This window comes from Miniopterus natalensis, chromosome 10 (genome assembly GCF_054644295.1).
Source record: "Miniopterus natalensis isolate mMinNat1 chromosome 10, mMinNat1.hap1, whole genome shotgun sequence".
NCBI lineage: Eukaryota > Metazoa > Chordata > Mammalia > Chiroptera > Miniopteridae > Miniopterus > Miniopterus natalensis.
In genome coordinates, this window is record NC_142090.1 from 8,625,897 (window position 1) to 8,643,443 (window position 17,547).

Sequence of the window (17,547 nt, forward strand, 5' to 3'; positions counted from 1 at the left end):
GCATCCACCAGAATCACCTGAGGGCTGTCGTATACCCAGTGTCTGATTCTCTTAAGAAACGGGGCCCAAGAATTTGCATTTCTAACAATTTCCCATGGGCTTCGGCTGCTTCTGGTCCTAAGAACAAAGTTTGAGAACCATTGACCTGGTGGTGGTGGTGGTGGTAGTGATGGTGGTGGTGAAAGTGCAGCACCTCAGAGAGCTGTAGTTACCCAAGCAGGTGAAGCTGAGGGAGTCCTAGGGCCCATGTGAATACCCATTAGGAGAATGATGTCATACATATTAAGGCACCATGGATAAAGGTATGTCAAATATGAGCCCTAAATCAAGACTTGTAAGGGCAGCCTTGAAAAATGGGAAACTTGGCACCTGGCCGGGCGTGGCTCAGCAGTTGAGCATCGACCTAGGATCCAGGAGATCCCGGTTCGATTCACGGTCAGGGCACATGCCCGGGTTGTGGGCTTGATTCCTGGCTGGGGGCCTGTGGGAGGCAGTCAATCAATGACTCATCATTGATGTTTCTGTCTCTCTCCCTCTCCCTTCCTCTCTCTGAAATCAATAAAGATATACATTTTAAAATTTTTTTAAAAGTTTTTCTTAAATGGGTAACTTTATGCAGTCTGTTTTGGGGATTAGTAACAGCAAGAATGATTAACAAATTAAGAGACTGACTATCCAGACACTGGCCAGTCCACATATGACAATAGAACCCTAACTCACAGCCTCTGCAGCAATGGGCCCAGAACAGTCAGGTCTTAGTCAATGAGTTCCAGCTTCTCTAATTTTCACCCCCACTTCCAACTCAAGACCCCGCTGTAGAAAGCCAAATGTCCTCTCCAAACCAATCACAATACACCCCGGCCTCCAGCTTCCCTGTGCTACCAACCTGCAGTTTAGGGCCCACCCGAAGCCTTTTTCTCTCTATAAACCTTGCCCACTAGCATGTGCGTCTTCACTTGTACTTGAATCTCTGCCAGACGCACGTGATGACGGCTGACTCCCTCGCTATAGAAAGATCTGAATAAATAACCTCTGTTCTCATTTGGGTAATCTTCAGTTTCTCCCATAAAATCTCCACAGCAAACGCCAGCCAATTATTGTTAATAGTTTCCTGTTCTTGGAACTGTTCCTGCTCGTGTTAACTCTGGTATCACTAGGTGGCACCATTCCCCTGGGTTCCCAGACCTGGCTGGGAAGAAATGGATGGGCTGGGAAGGATGCGCAGGCCCACCTGGCTGTGCTTATCTTGGCAACGATCCAAACGCGGGTGACTTTAGCATTTCCCAAGTAACCGTGTTATGTAGCAGGCACCATGCTCAAACCTTGGGGCAGAAGGTGGGGATAGGGAATCGGCAGGCTCTGGGATTCTCTACCTCTGTACTTTTGACATTTGGGGCAGGATAATTCTTTATTGGATGTGATGGGTGTGGACAAGGGGGATGGGAAGCTGTCCTGTACATTGTAGGATGTTTAGCAGCATCTCTGGCCTCTACCCACTGGATGCCAGAAATACTCCCCCTTTCCCAGCTGTGACTTTAAAATGTCTTCAAACATTGTCAAAGGTCTCCAGGGGAGCAAAGTTGTCCCTAGGTGAGAACCACTGGGCTCTGTGTTGAGGACAGTTCTCTGCTGAGGCCCTTTCAGCACCCCCACCGCCACACTCACTTTCTTCATAATAGAGCATCAACCCCTGCCTACGCCTGCCGAAACCTCCCCTTTTCCTTTCCCATCCCCCTGAACTGAACATGCCCTACACTAGTGTGTCTCCAGTGGGAACTTGAGCCAGCTCCACCCCAAACACCTGGGGTGCTTGTGAAACTGCAGACTGCTGGCCTCCCCTGCATTAGGGTCCCTATGGGGAAGATTAGATTCCCCACCCCATCCCTGAACAAGCCAAGGGGATTATCAGGCAAACACAAAGTTTGGGAAGCACGGACCCCATCCCTGCCCCCCGGCCCTGCGTAGTGCACCTGGCCTGCAATTGGCTTCTAAGAAAGTTGGACCTGGGCATAAAAATTCTGGCCCTGGGGCACCCATACACATAGAAAATGTCAGAATCAATACTGGAAAAGACACTAAGGGAGGAGGCTGTCTTAGGCATGCCTGCCTCTTTCCCCATTTGCTGCCATGGTTTTCACATCCCCTCCTCAGGTAGGCCTACTTGCTACTGCTATGTCTCCCTTTCTCTTTCTGTCTCTTTAGTTGAATGGTCTCCATTACTTCTTGAGAGAATTTCTCTCCTCTTCTGGTTTCCACCTTCTGGTTGCCTAGATGGGTTGTTCTAGCTCTACCCAGGGGCAGGTGCCGCTCCTGTACTAATGCATGTGGCCCCCCCAACAGGTCCCCTCCCTCCTGAGTGGCGTGCTCCTGCTCATAGGTAAGGTCCCATCCTGCTCTGCTCTGCTGTGCCCCACCATGCTTTCTGCAGCTCCGCTGCTCCTGGTCCTTTAATGCCTCTGTCCTAAAGCTAGACAAAGTGATCGCAGCCAAAGCCAGGCCCTTGAAAGCTAGGGGAGGGTGCAGGAGCCCGGGGCCCTCAGTCTGGGCCCTGCTCCCCTCCCCTGGGTGGCCTGAGCTTCCCCTCCCCTTCCACACCACAGCTCCTGGATGACATTTGATTGGGACCAAGAACAAACCAAGACTGGGTTTGAGGTTTGTGTGGGATGCTTGGCTTGGTTTTGTTTCCTCAGAGGAAGCCAGCCAGGGGTTGTGGTGGGGCAGAAAGGACCTCACGTCCAGCCTCTCTAGGAGGAGAGAATGGGCCAAGGATGGCACAAGCGATGGAACAAGAATAGAGGGAAGGAGCAGGGTGCCCATGAAAGACAAGGGGAGCCCAGCTGCTTGTCCAGATGGCGCCACAGGCTCAGATCCACTGTTGGTCAGTCGGAAGGATGAGAAGCCTCTCCAAGGGCATGTCAAGGTGACTTTCGCTGCTAAAATAAGTTCCTTCCTTGCTCTATCTCATCCAAATATTAAGGGCCTAAGCACAGATAAATGATTTCTCTCCCCATGCCAGTTTTCTAGATAAAATCATCATCATAAAATAACCCAGCCTGTCATCCATCGTCTACTGTGTGTATGCTTTTCAACTATGCACGGGGCAGGTGGCAATGAGATAGAAGCAGGTTGCTGTCAAGGGGCTGTGAAAGAATGGAAAATAGTGTCCCAAACAGGGGTACCTGATCCCTAGGGAGGAGGGTCAGAGATGCCCCAGGAAATGCCAGGACTGGGATTGAATACTGATCCAGAAACCCCCCTCCAGAGTGAGTGGGTGGCGCTGGTTCTCAGACAACCTGGTGTAACAAAGGAACATGGCTTCACCCCCACCGTCCTGGGCCTGTGTGACCTCAGATAAGGTACATAACCTCTTGGAACTTGGGTTTCTCACCCCTAAAATGGTGGGAATAATATTTCATTGCTCAGATGTGTGGGGAGGATTACATGACATGACATACGTCAAGTGCCTGGAACAAGGAATTTCAGTGGAAATTGAAGAGTTTTGGAGAGGAGATGCTCAAAGGCTCCTTCTGAGGCTCCCTCCGGGTTGTAACCAGGCTACCCCTCTCAGCCCTCAGTCTCCTTCACTTGGCTTGTAGCTAAGATGAAGCAGGCACTGTGCTGCTGGCCAGGCCCTGGCAGAGGCCCTGGACCTAAAACGGATCATGGAGTCGGGAAGCTCAACTCGAATGGGGGAGAAGAAAAGCTAGCTGCCTGCTCTGGCCTCTTGAACCCTGAGCATCCTGCGCTCCTGGAAATGAGATTAGGAGAAGCTAACAGAGGGCGCCCCCAGGGGCCAGGAGGGGACAACATCCTTTACTTAATGATCTCCTTTAATCCACGAGAGATGGGGTGGCATAACCGATCCTGTTTCCACTTTATAGATGAAGACACTGAGGGTTAGCCTGGCAGGGTGTGGCTCAGCGGTTGAGCGTCGACCTAGGATCCAGGAGATCAAGGTTCAATTACCGGTCAGGGCATATGTCCGGGTTCGGGCTCGATAAATGACTCTCTCATCATTGATGTTTCAACTCTCTCTCCCTCTCCCTTCCTCTCTCTGAAATCAATAAAGATATATTGGGGGGTGGGGGGGAGACACTGAGGGTTAGAGGAGAAGCAACTTGCTTTAGAGCAGGATTTGGCCTGACCTGCAGGCCGACCTCTTCAGCAGGATGCCAAGGGAAGAAGAGGAGGGTGTTGAGACGTTCTGCAGAGATCCAAGACTGTGCTGGGTGGAAAAGGCAGGATTTAAGATCAGGAACAATCCACTCTTTCCCCCTCCTCCCACTCACAGCTTTCCTGACTTGAGGCCAGGCCCTCCCTCCTACCCTGGCTCTCACTTTCCACAGTGGAGAGAAGCTGAGGACAGACAGGGAGGGCAAGAGGAGGCACTGTCGGAGCAGTCGGTGTCAGGAGCTGGGAGAAGAGGGGGCCACTTAGACGGTCTTCCAGGCCCCAGTGCACAGGCCCCACCTTGGGGGGCTACCCTTCCCTCGGGAGCTTGAGAACCAAGGCTTGGGAGAGACCAGGGGTAGCATCAGTTGGAAAAGCTCCAGGGAGCCAGCAGGGGCAGGGCCTCACAGGAAAGGAGGGAAGGGAGTCATGCGTGGGTCCCCTGCCATGGTGACATACTCATCGGATGACCCAGGGAGGGAAGCAGCCAGCCCTGAGGAAAGGTGGAGTTGGGGCTGGGACAAGCAGGCAGGGATGGAAACTTGCAAAGCACAAGTGCCAGCATCACTCATCAGAGTCTGAACAGAGGCAGGAATGTTTTTCTAAAACAAGGTAGCATCCAAAACCCAGAGACGAAGGAACAGCCCTGGCTGGTTTGGCTCAGTGTTTAGAACGTTGGCCGGAGGACTGAAGCGCCCTGGGTTTGAATCCGGACCAGGGCATGTATCTTGGTTGTAGGTTCCATCCCCGTGTGGGAGGCAACCAATTGATGTGTGTCTCTCTCACATTGATGTTTCTCTCTCTCTCTCCTCCACTCTCTCTGAAAAGCAACAGAAAAAATATCCTTGGGTGAAGATTAAAAGAAAAAAAGAAGGAACAGCTGCCTGCCACCTACAAGTTACCACTGAGGGCCTCCCTAGCCTCCTCTCTGGCCTGCCCACCTGAGATGTGATTAGCAATTATGGAAGCCACAAAATTGAAGGCCATGGGCCTGTGTTGTGCATTGGGTTGGGGGAGGCAGCCACCTGAGCTCTCAGTGGCTCTCCATCTGCCATTTTCTCCACTTTGCGTTTGCCTCCTGACACCCAGGACCCTGGGAGTAATTAACCCTCAAGAAGCCAAGTCTCTGGTTTCTTTGTTTTTTATTTGTTTGGTTTTTTAAAAAATATATCTTTATTGATTTCAGAGAGAGGAAGGGAGAGGGAGAGATAGAAACATCAATGATGAGAGTCGTCATTGACAGACAGGCTGCCTCCTGCATGCCCCCAACTGGGGATTGAGCCTGCAACCTGGCCTGTGCCCTGACCGGGAATCGAACCTTGATCTCCTGGATCCTAGGTCAGTGCTCAACCACTGAGTCACGCCTGGCTGGGCTCTGTGTTTTTTTTAAGAAAGTGAAAACTTGCTGAATGATACTTCAGCAAACAAAACAATAATTAAAGTGCTTACACTTTTTAAGAAGCACTTGAACCCTACAAAATGATATTCTAAAGTTTACTGTGCTTAGTTGAAGTGGGTATGACAATGAAGCAGTTTAGGAAGCTCTAACAAGCCCAAGAAAAGCTTTAAAGGTCTCAAGAATGAGCAAAGCCCTCCCTAGGGAGACAGCTTTTTCTCTGTGACTTTGAGACCTGCCTGTGTCCCTTAAATCTCAGGCCGGGTCTGTAGGAACTGCCTGGCAGTACCCAGTGTTCCCCATGTTCTGCAATCCTTTATCCCCCCCCACACACACCCCTTTTGCGGATTAGTAGGCCGAACCTCTTTCCCCCTTTTTCCACTGCTCCTAGACTTTAGGCCCCTCCTTCTGGGGGCCCCTGAGCTAAAGACAAGAATGACTTTCCTCCTGGTGCAGAGATGGGCCTGGAGCCTCCCCCCCCCACACCCACAAATCGCCACTGCCAGGCCCGGCTCCCTTTCATCCGTGAACCCCCTCCCTGTCCTCCGCATAAAATGCCCACAGCATTTTCCCGTGTACTTCGCAGTGGGCAGTCCTAAGTCCTGTGATCTGAGCTCCTCGATTGCCCTGTGCCAGTGGCGGAGCGGGGACCATCCAGTCCTCTCTCCTCTGGGCCTTTCCTGACTTCCCTCCTCGCCGATCTGAGACCCTGTGCTCCGCGCTCAGGAGCCCTGGGCTCTCCTCGCCTGAGTTACGGTTGTCGGTGCCCCGGCCAGACTGCCGGTTGCGGCGGACAAGGTGGTGGCTGACTCCCTAGGGTGCCCCCCCACCTCCATAACGCCCGGCGTGAACTGAAGGCGAGGAGTGTCGCCGCCACCTCCGTGCCTCGGTTTCCGAGCCTCGGCCCCAGGCTGGTGGAGATGCAGAATGCCATTCCAGCAAAGAAGGGGTTAAGCCGCCCTCTCCCCACCCCCCAAAAAAGGGCGAGGGGAAGAGTCCGGCAGAAGGTCCTGTTTACGGGAGCCGCCGGCGTCCCAGGGCCCGGGGAGAGGCGTTGCCGTGGCTACGGGCCGGGCGCCCGGCAGCTGCGGATGAGCTCACTGGAGGGGCGGAGGGGGCGCGGGGCGCGGGGCGGGGACCGCGGGCGCGCGGCCCGCACGGAGCCGCCTGCGGGCGGGGAAAGGCTGGCGAGCCCGCCCTCGCCCGCCCAGAGCCGCGGGGCGGCGGCGACGCGAGCGCAGGGAGCGCGGCTCTCCCCGAGAGGCTGGGCGGACCCCAGGGCGCAGGGCTGCGGGCCATGGCGCCCCGGGCCCCCGCCGCCTGCAGCCCCCGCCCGCCCCAGCGCCCCCAAGCTGCGCCTCGGAGCCCGAGGAGCCGCGGCCCGCCTGGAGGTAGGGCCGGGGGGCGGCGGAGGGGACGCGTCGGGGGACCGAGGAGGGGACTCGCTGGGGGTCCGAGGCGGGGGCGCGCGGGGGGAAAGGGAGGAGACGGCCGGAGCCGCCGCAGCCCGGAGCTGGGAAGTGGCCGTGTGCAGACCGCGGACTGCGTTTCCCGTGTGCGGACGTGGGGAGCGGGGCGCTTCAGCCCGACCTGCGGGGCGTGAGCAAAGTGCTGCCCAGACGTCCGCGGCCGAGCGGGGCAGCCGCGGCCCCGCGCGCCCCGGGACCCTGCGCCCGGGCCGAGCGCCCGCCCCGCGCCGCGCCGCGCGGGTCCCAGGGGGCGTGCGCGAGTGGGAGTGCGGGGAAGGATCCGACGGCCCGCCCTCGCTGCTCACAGTCGGCGGCCCGGGGAACGCAGGAAGGTGAAGGCGATGGAATGATCGCCTTTCTTCCACTTTTCCTCTAAGGATGGAGTTGGGGGCCCATGGAGGCCAGAGCGTCAGCGCAGAATGTAATGATACCAGGAGTGTCACGGAGAACTGGGTTCAGACCCCTGAGAACAGCCAGACCTCAGCGGGGGAATCCTGGCCGGGAGGGGAGGGGGGAAGCTGGGCAGTGCCCTCAGGGGGCTCCGATTGGGGCAAAGGAAGTGCAGTGACTTTGCTTTAACCAGCTGGTGCTGAGGAAGGAGCAGGCGAACTCTAGCTGGGGTTGAGGTGTGCTTCGGGGATGTGACTTCTCCAGGGCTCCCAAGTACCCGGGTAATAATGCCCCCCCCCCCCCCCATAGCGTTATAATGCACTTTCCAGTAATTTTGTTATTAAACTCTTACACCCTCCGTGGTTACTACATAAAAGAAAAAATCCTTTCTGCTTGCGTGGTCAGATGTCAGGCACACCGAAGGAGTGGGGCAGGCCTACTTTAAGGGCGTCTGCCTAGGATGGAGCAGAATTCTGTTAGAAGTCAGGGGAAACCGGGACTGTTTTTGAGGAAGGATAGCGGAGAGGCTGGCCTCCAGTCCTTTTGTTCCAGAAGATCTGAACCCTGCCTGCGTCCTGTATTCACTGACTTGACATTTCTGTGTGCTGGGCGTTAAGGACACGGTGATAAATATCTCCCTTCCCTGCAGGACCTCACCATTCTAGTTGGACAGTCAAACAAAACATTAAAACCAGTCCCGCCTTGGCCGATGTGGCTCAGTTGGTTGAGTGTCCTCCCGTGCACTGAAAGGTGGCCGGTTTGATTCCCCGTCAGGCAGGGCACATGCCCAGGTTTTGGGCTCGATCCCTGGGTGGGAGGCAGCTGAAAAATGTTCCTGTCCTTGTTTCAGGCTGAGGGAACTGGCCCAGGGCAAAGTCACCGAGACGGAGGGGCGGGGGACAGGCAAGTGTGGGAAGAATTCATGGTTGTAGTGTGGTCCCGGACGCCAGCGGGCTCTCGCTGAAGCAGGATCTCACCGAGGCAGGGTCAGCCGGGCAGCCTAGAAAGCCCTGGATGGGGGACAGTGAAGCTGGCCCCGCAGCGCCCAGGCTGGGGGAAGGCAGTGGTGTGGAGGGTGGGCCCATCTGAGAGAGAAGGACGTAGAATGTGGTGGCAGGCTTGGGCACAGGGCGCGGAGCTTAGCCTCAAACTCGGTGTGGAAAAGCCCAGGAGAAAACAAAGCAAAGCAAAAGGAATGGATATTTTGAATGGCCTGGATTTAGCAGATCACAACACTTGGACAATGAATTTGGCTCTAAATTTTCTGGCAGCTTACAGACAAACAAAAATATACTGGGTTGCATAGTTTTGGATTTGGGACAACAGAAAGCATACGAATTAATTTCCAGAACAAAATTTTTCCTGTAATTGAACTCAACTGGGAATTGGTCATGTAGTAAAGACTAAACAGCAAAGTAGAAAAAATGTTCCCGTCCATGTTACAAAAGATGGGAAGACAAAATTCCACGTGACTCTCTTCCTATACCGTTTTCCTGTCGTGGCTGGGAACATACTGCACTTCTGGGAGGGGCCGAGTGTCAGCTCAGGCTTGAGGGCAGCTAGGGCCCGGAATCCTATATGGAGGAGCCATGGCCTCAAATGGAGGAAGAGGTGACACCTACTTGGAGGAATGCAGAGAGCAAAGCACCCAAGGCGCCCAACCCTGCAGGGCGAGGCAGGCACAGCCGAGTATGGCTCACAGGGCGGTGGGCTGAGACTCTGGCCTGGAGAAGGGGCCACACGGGGCAGAGTGTGTTGGGAACGACAGCATCAGGAAATCCTGACCAAAGGGAAACAGGGGGAGTGGGAACAGCATTTGAGGATTCCGCTCAGATGGGCTAGGCCACTTCCCCAGCCGTCTAGGTCTTCCTGCCTCAGACCTGATGTTAAGCCTGCTTCGGGGGGTGGGGAAAGGTGAGACTCAGGAGACCAGAGATACTCTCCGAGAGAGGCCAGGGAGGGTGGGCTCTTATTTGCAGTAGCACAAGGAGTGTTGCAGAAAAACCAGGAATTCCAGCCCGGCTGGCGTGGCTCAGCGGTTGAGCATCGCACTAGGATCCAGGAGACTGCAGTTTGTTTCCCAGTCAGGGCACATGCCCGGGTTGTGGGCTCCGTCCCCAGCTAGGGGCGTGCAGGAGGCGGCCACTTGGTGGCTCTTCTCATATCATTGATATTTCTGTCTCTCTCCCCCTCTCCCTTCCTGCCACGACCTGTGCTGGGAAGTGGGGTTTCCTGAGAGGGAGCGATAGGAGATTAAGAAATACACAGAGACATGTAAGACAGTTAAAGCTGGGGCCAGGTGGGACGCTGCCCTTGGATGGAGAGACAGTGACCCCAAGCAAGCTCAGCGTCTTTACTACACATCAAGGTAACAATTCTTCAAGGAAACTGCAGGTAGCTGAGAGGGACAAAAGCAATCGCTTGGCAAGCTTGCTCAGAACGTTCTGCTTGCTGCGCCCAGATCAGCATCTTGGGGGTTTTCTATTGTTACACGCTGCACCCACTGTACCCTGAGGCTGGCACCCGATGGCTGTTCGGCTGAGCACATATCCTAGCCTCTGGCAGGATGTGTTACACACAAGCATAGCCCTGCTCAAGCCAGCGTGTCAGCCTTCACAATGGACAGGGGAACCTGTCTCCAGGCAAAGGCTTTGCCTCTGCCCCGGACGAGGTCCCTCAGGGTCTTCAGGGCACAGCCTTGCTCCTGCCCGAGTCCTGGCCAGCCTCCAGGTTCAGCTGCTCTCCACACCTTCTTCTTTCTGAAATCAATAAAAACATATTTCAAACAAACAAAAAAACACAAGGAATTCCAGCTAAGAGCTGACAGGTTCTGCGGACTCGGCCACAGTCTCCCAACCAGGCCTTTCCCTGTGGTTTCTGCAGAAAGGGCAGACCTGCAGAATCTGCATCAGTGTTCCTAATATGCATTTTAGTCCAAAATTTAAACCATTTCTTGCCAACTGTAGATATCCTAAATCACCATTGATTAGATATGAGATTCAACTGTCCCTGCCCCCACCCCCACCCCCACCCCCACCCCCACCCCCGCCACATTTGTTAACATTTTAACTCTGGGTGCACGTGAGACATTTCAGTGCCCTGAAACAGCGATGCCTGGGCCCCACCCTAGACCAATTAAATCAAATCTCTGCGAATGGGTCCTGCGCCCCAGGATGTTTGAAAGGTCCCAGGTGATTTTAAGGTGCAGCCAAAGTTGAGAGTGGCTGCTTTAACAATCACCTCAAGGGCTCTTTAGAGCAGGGGACAAAAACCTCGGAGTCCAAAGTAAGGATCCCATAGAATTTTAAATTAGTGAGCCTATTACTCAGAATGAAACCAACTGCCTAATCAGGCTTCAACATCAAGATCTAAGGCCACCTGCACAGGTACAGATAAGGCGGCTGGTAACAGACACATTTATGTGGAGCTTTGTGTGTGTGTGAGAAACATTTTTTGAACAGAAACTCTAAAAGCATTATGACAAGGCTTCTGCAGTTCCATCTTGTCTGGTCTAATACTATTGTATGCAGTGCTGCCCCTCACGTGTTCTCTTTTCGCCTGGAACCTTTCTTGACTGCTGAGCCTCTGACCCATGGGTTCTTTCTTACTTTCCTTCTGATATTCAAATGCATTTGTTCTTGGACCCATGTCTTCTAAACTGGATAGAAGCTAGAGGAATTAGTTTGCAATTTAACATGCTTAAAGTCTCAGTCAGAAGGAATGAATCTCTAAGGGTTGAATTTTAGCAACTCTGGCAAGATAATCAGAAATATATCTTGAAGGCCTTTCCCAGCAGCTCAAATATAACTTGCAGGAGTTGCTTCTTTGGCTGTGGGCAAAATTGACTCGGCCTCCCCCACTGTCTCAGGAACCTTAGCCCCTTCTCTTTTGCTTCCCCAAGGCCCATGGAATGTCTCACGGGTGACCAAGGCTGACCCCTGCTTGTGCGTTGTGTCTCTCACAGTCTTCTGTGTCCAGGCATAACCATTGTTTCTTCAACAGAGCCAGACAGCCTCCACAGGTACCCCAGACTCTCTGAATCCCCTGCACTGGCTACCTAACAGAAAAATTGGCACGCACATCTTTCCCTTTAATTACAGGAGGCAAATCAGTGCCAGAACTGAGGCAGGTGATTCACTCAGTTCTCTACACTTGACATTCAAAAGAGCACTATATCAGGAAGCAATACATCAGACTATCTTTTCCCCTTGTGTTAAAATCATTGTCTGATTTGGGCAAAAATTTAGCCTTTCAGTTTGCAGAGAAGGTAAGCTCTTTCCCAGCTGGAGGCCAGAGTTGCTTCGTTTTTGGTTTCCCTTTGACATTTTTGTCCTGGGCCTACAGTTGGCTAAAAGAAAGGTAAGCCCAAGACCCCTTTTCCTAACTGCCTGAACTACCAAAAACCAAGTTATCAGTTTTTTCCTGGCCTTAGGGAAGGAAGGGGTGAGTCACCCTCACAGCAAGCTTGGGAAAGAGGTTAGCTTTCCTTAGTAGTGGGAAACCTGGAGTGTCCATGGTCCCCTTCAGAAGGAAGTGAGAGGGAGCTGGAGCTGGAGAGGGTCAGGACAGGCAGCCTTGACCATGACCGTCCTCCTGTGGTTCCCAGGGCTTCCATGGGCTGTGGGTCTTATCAGAAGGGTCTGTCAGACCAGTTCAAGCAGAGAATCAAATGCATTTTGTTGTTTCATTTTCTTTAAAAGTATACTTAGGATTTTAAAGATTACTTCTCTACATATACTTTTATATATTCATATATTTATGTGTAAACTGTGAAAGTTATGTTTGTCGTATATGTAAAAAGAATAAAATGAGAGTTTACCCCATACTGTCTCCCTCCTCGGAGGCAATCATTGTTTGGTGTACATATACCAAATCTGCCTAGACTTTTTTCTTTGCATGTAATATATTTTGTTGGTTGTTGTTGTTTTTTTACAAAAACGGAAGCATGCTATTATAACTGAACAGTATTTTGTGAGAGTAATTCCATGTGGTCCATACATAGTCCTCTCCTTAACAGGTGTCTAGGGTTCCTTTGCATGGATTGACTTCATTTAACAGACTATCTATTTATGAGCGATTGGTCGTTTCTGATTTTAGCCACCAGAAATACTCTCTGGCACTTATTCCACTTCTTCTGTAAGATAAAGTCCCACAAGTGGAATTGCTAGATTAAAATAGATTTCAGAGCCAAATGCATGTTGAATATGTTTGTGCCCGGTGATGGATATTTTAAAAATGAGATTCCGATACTCAGTTTTTTAAAAAATTGTAAAATATATTACTTCTCTCCCCTAATCCCTATTCCCACCCTAGTTCCCCACTGGATTTACTGTGAATTTCTATTTAAGCTGATATGAAAATTAAAATTCGTAGTGTGGCACATTCGAAAAGGCAATCTCTTATTTTGTCTTGTTGACTTAAAAAAAGGCGCCCTAACCTGTCTGGCTCAATGGTTAGAGTGTTGGCCTGTGAACTGAAGGGTCCTGGGTTCGATTATGGTCAAGGGCAAGTATATCAGTTGCAGGCTTGATCCCTGGCCCTGGTCAGGGTGCATTCGAGAGGCCACTAATTGATGTGTCTCTCTCACATCAATGTCTCTCTCTTTCTCTCTCTGTCTCTCCGGCTTTCTCCCTTCCACTCTCTCTGAAAAGAAATAGAAAAAATATCCTCAGGTGAGGATTTATGTATTTATTTATTTATTAAATATATCTTTATTGATTTCAGAGAGAGAAAGGGAGAGGGAGAGATAGAAACATCAGTGATGAGAGAGTCATTGATCGGCTGCCTCCTGCACGCCCCTGACTGGGGATCGAGCCCGCAACCCGGGCATGTGCCCTGACAGGGGATCAAACCACCATCTCCTGGATCATAGGTCGATGCTCAACCGCTGAGTCACACCCGACCGGGCTCAGGTGAGGATTTAAAAAAAAAAGGCAACATGTTAAAATTAGAGTTTCTAAGAAATTTTTTGGTTTATAGATTGTCACCCAACAAATTGCGCAGGTTTGCCCCTTGCTGTTGGTTTCGTGTTCCCGTAACCGTGACCGCGCATCGCCGCGGTTCTGCACGCGGTGAAGGCTGCGGGCTGGAAGCCGGGGCTGCTGGGTGACTTGCCCGCAAGGGCCAAGCCAGTGGGACAGCATGAGGCACCTCCCTCTCTCCTGCGAGCTTCCTCGCTTCTCAGCAGGGAAGGTGTAGCCAGGTGGGGTCTGAGTTAGCGCTCAGTTCCCTGCAGACCCACTGTGGGTCGCAGCGAGGACAGCCCTGTGTGCACACTGGGCCGCTGAACGGTACGTTGGTGCCACCCCTCTGCCCCCAGCCGTCCCTGGCCCCCCTGGAGTGGAGGCCGGAGCCCAGGGGAGGAAGCCCGGTGCTGCGTGTGATCTTCGCATCCCCGCCGAAAGAGTCAGAGGAGCCGGGTAGTACTGTCGCTGCCGCCACAGCTCACCACGGAAAAAATAACAACCTGCCTCTCTCCAGCACATTGGCACCAGTGAAACGACACTTCAGTCGTCTTACCTGTGCTTCTCACGTCCCTGGGAATACAGGCTTGACCTCCTCAGATAACCAAGCAGAGGCGTTTGTATGGGATCGTGCAGCAAATTAGGATTAAAGTGGACCTTGCACGGACGGTCAGGGGACGATTTAGCTGGGGGAGGCCCGTGGAGCTCTGATTTGTCACTGAGCAGGAGCAGTGGGCGGCCTGAGGCACAGAACTGCGTGCCCTGCGGCCGGAGGGGGACCAGCTCTGCAGCCACAGACTTGGTGAGGGCAGTGGCAGGAAGGCGCGGGACCTTCCCACAGCAGCTGGCCAGTGCTCCAGCTCTCGGGGGCTCAGAGTGATCCCCTACTTAATACTGAGCCGTGGGTGAGATAGGTTCAGATTTGGAATGAAGTGTATGGTCATCCAACCCCAAGTGTGACTGACTCCCTGGCATCTTGTGGCGACTGTCATCCTTTACATCTGGTCCGTTTCATCGTCTGTTTGTGACAATCAACAGACATGCACAAGCTCCCAGGACATCAAAAGGGGCCAGCGCTCTGTTTACCCTCCAGCTGCGCTGGTGCATCTAATGGGGTGGGAAAATATCAGAGGGGAGAAAGCTGTTTTTTTTTTTTGTTTTTTTAAAATTATTATTGTTGACACTATTACAGATGTCCCCATGAGAGCTGCTTGATGCCTCCCAAACCACGACCTGGAGAGTCCAGCACTGTAGAGACAGGGCTCAGAGAGCTTTTTCTCCAGGCTTTCCTTTCACCTGAACACAGGAGGGCTGAGATCCTGGGACCGAGAGGAGAGACACGGGGAAAAGGGTCAGAGAGGCTGCTAGGTACACACAACCCAAGTTCAGGCTGCCCACTGGAGGAAAAGAGGACAATGCTGCTTTCAGAATGGGGAGGCAGAGCAATGGGAAGAGCCAGCCCCCTGAGGCAGGTCTCCAGGCTCCTCCCAGGCCCCTGAAATCTGGCTTCCACCCGCAGCCTCCATCCCCACCATGTGCTGAGACCTTACCCCAGGTTACTACTGTGCATCCAGGGGCTAGTTGGCTGTTCTCAGAGTTCTTGAGCTCCCCAATGTAAGCAGATCGGGGGTGATGTAAAACCAGCAAGCCCACTCATCCATGCCACTCCCCAATGCTGAAATGCTGCCTGAGCCCCTGACTGTCCCACACTCCTGGGACCCCCTAGACCTCCCACCCAGATTCAGCCACTAAAGGATTAACAATAAGGCCATTCTGATTGGCTGGTGGCCGAGCCACACCGTTGTTGGGTGCTCTGGATTTTGCCCCCTCACCTGAGACATGGTACTGTTTTGGTTGTCCTAATTGTCTTTCAGAAAAAGATCTTCACTGATTCTTTTTCTCCTCATTTAACAAGTATTCACGCCACACCCGCAGCAGAGCAAGATCTGGGCTAGACACTAAAGGAATGAAAAGAAGCCTAATGCGTGTGTCCAGCCATCAGACCTCGCCATCTAGTTGGAAGGCCCAGATAAAGAAACTGAGTCATGAGCTTAGTGACAAGGACGATGTAGGGGTAACCCCAGTGGCTCACTTCTCCGCTCTCTTCTTTTTCGTCACCTCTTTCAAAGCTCATTCATGCTCTCTGGTTCTCTGGCTCCCTCCCAACTTTACATCGCCGGGGTTGTTTACACCAGACCCTTAGATCTTTGCCTTTGATTGCCTACCTTACATGTTTCCTCTTGAATGTACAAGTTTAACTTTATCACGTCCATAAGATCTAAGCATATCTTCATTGTTTTCCAAGGGCAGCAAATCTTAGCTCCTCTTTCTTGCTTTCAGAATGTCCCCAAGCCTAGTCCTCCGACCCTTTCCATCTTCTCCGTGGTGCCCCCTCCACGCCCGCCCCCATCACACCTGCTTCATGCCCTTGCCTCACCTTGAACACGCCCCCCCAGCTTTTGGAGCCCAATCTAGCCTTTAAGGGCCCCCATACGCTACTTCTTTGAAGGTGTCCATGACACTGCTTTCATTGGTCACCTCTAGATTCCTCCAGTTTGTATTGGTTTCAAAACATTCACCACTGCAGTTCAATTCAGTCCTTAATCCAGCCTCACATTGACTCGGTAAACATGTGGCAGGTGCTTCCTGGGCTGCTCTTGTCTTTTTGTCTTGAACAACTGCAGTCTTTTATTGCTATATGATTGTTTGGGTTTTGTCCATGTAAAGACCGTCCAACCTGTAGAGAATTTTTATAAGAGTTTACTTGAGCCAAAACTGGCGACAATTGCCAGGAAGCAAGATCTCAAATGTTTCTGCGAAATGAGTTTGCAGTTTCTTTCAAGCATTTGAAATTAAGGAGGGAAAGTTAGGAAGGTTACCTGAAGGTGGGAGAAAACAAGGGTGGGAATGGATTATAGGAGAGTTAACAAGATTATGTGCTCTCTTCGGGGTGGTCACTCTTCCTAGGGGTCTGAGAGAGGTTTCAAAGGTGTGCTAACCTAGATGCACAGAAACAATGGATGGGGCTTACATAAGGCAAAGATAAACCTTTTACTGGAGAGGTTCTGTGCCCGGGCCTTGACTACCCGCTGTGAATGACCTAGTTAGGAATTTATGATCAGACCATCCTCTGAGGTTACTTTCTATAGAAAACCCCTTTCCTCCACAGTTTGTATCTCCAGCTCTAAGGCAGGGACCAAATATTGGTGTATTTCCCAATAGAACCTCACACAGAGTACTGCATTCAGCTCTTTGGTTATCTATTGGTATTGATTAATTTAAAATCCATCAGTGCTGGCTCAGATTAGCGAACTAAAATAGGGGAAAGACCATTTCCCTTATCTCAAAACTTAGCCAAATAAAAAGAACACATTCCCAGGCATTGCACAACTCCTGAGTACAAAACACCAGGCATGTATAGTAAACAAACAGAACCGGCCTCAGCCTGTCAGGAGCCTGAAATCAGGGTGAGAGGGAGGGAAGTCAAGATGAGCAGGCCTCGCTGATCTGGGTGGGCTCTTCCTTTCACGTCTGCCCTTGAGGCGAGCACTAGTGCACCCTGGCTTCTACAGAAAGGGAAGGGGGTCGGCTCCCCCTCAATTTCAAAATCAACTTTTACAGATTACACTGTAATAGCGGTTACATGTTTGAAAGCATTTTATAGCTTTATCACACCTGCAAACCATGCAGGCTGGGTAAGCAGCCCTGCAGATGAGTTGAGGAGTTGGTCTTATTACTGTTGTTAAAATAAGGTCCTGTGTCATTACTCAACATATTATTCGGCAGAGTTACATTCACTTTATAGGGACAAGAAGTGTGTTGGGTGCTTTTCATGGGACAGGCACTGGGCTGAGTGTTTTATAGGTGCAGCCTCATTCAATCCCACCCTGGCTTTCAAAGCAGGTGCTACTGTTCTCCTGTCTTTCAGAGGAGAGAACTAGAGTCACTTGCCCCAGGTCCCTCAGCTCTCAAGTGGCAGAGCCAGAATTGGAACCTGGGTCTGTCTGCTTCCAAACCCTTTGTTTTTAACCCCCATGATATGCCATCTCTCAAGCCCTTTCCCCTTTCCTGGAGCTGGGATCAGGGCCAGAGCAGCCTCAGCCCCCTTCTCTCTCGGCTCAGGGAGCCATGGTGCTGGCCCGGGAAAGGGGATGGGAGA

The 17,547-nt window shown here is 52.1% G+C and overlaps 1 protein-coding gene across 2 annotated transcripts in view; it reads left to right on the top strand.

Moving 5' to 3' along the window:
- Positions 1 to 17,547, top strand: part of DENND2A (DENN domain containing 2A) — a 103,023-nt gene that overhangs the window by 7,572 nt on the left and 77,904 nt on the right. The window contains exon 1 of one of the 2 annotated variants that reach the window (XM_087820979.1): positions 6,886 to 6,957. The exons of the other annotated variant lie outside the window; for it this stretch is intronic. The gene's annotated coding sequence lies outside the window, so the exon portion shown is untranslated. Of the gene's footprint in view, positions 1 to 6,885; positions 6,958 to 17,547 lie in introns of those variants that run through there. 2 annotated transcript variants of the gene reach the window in all.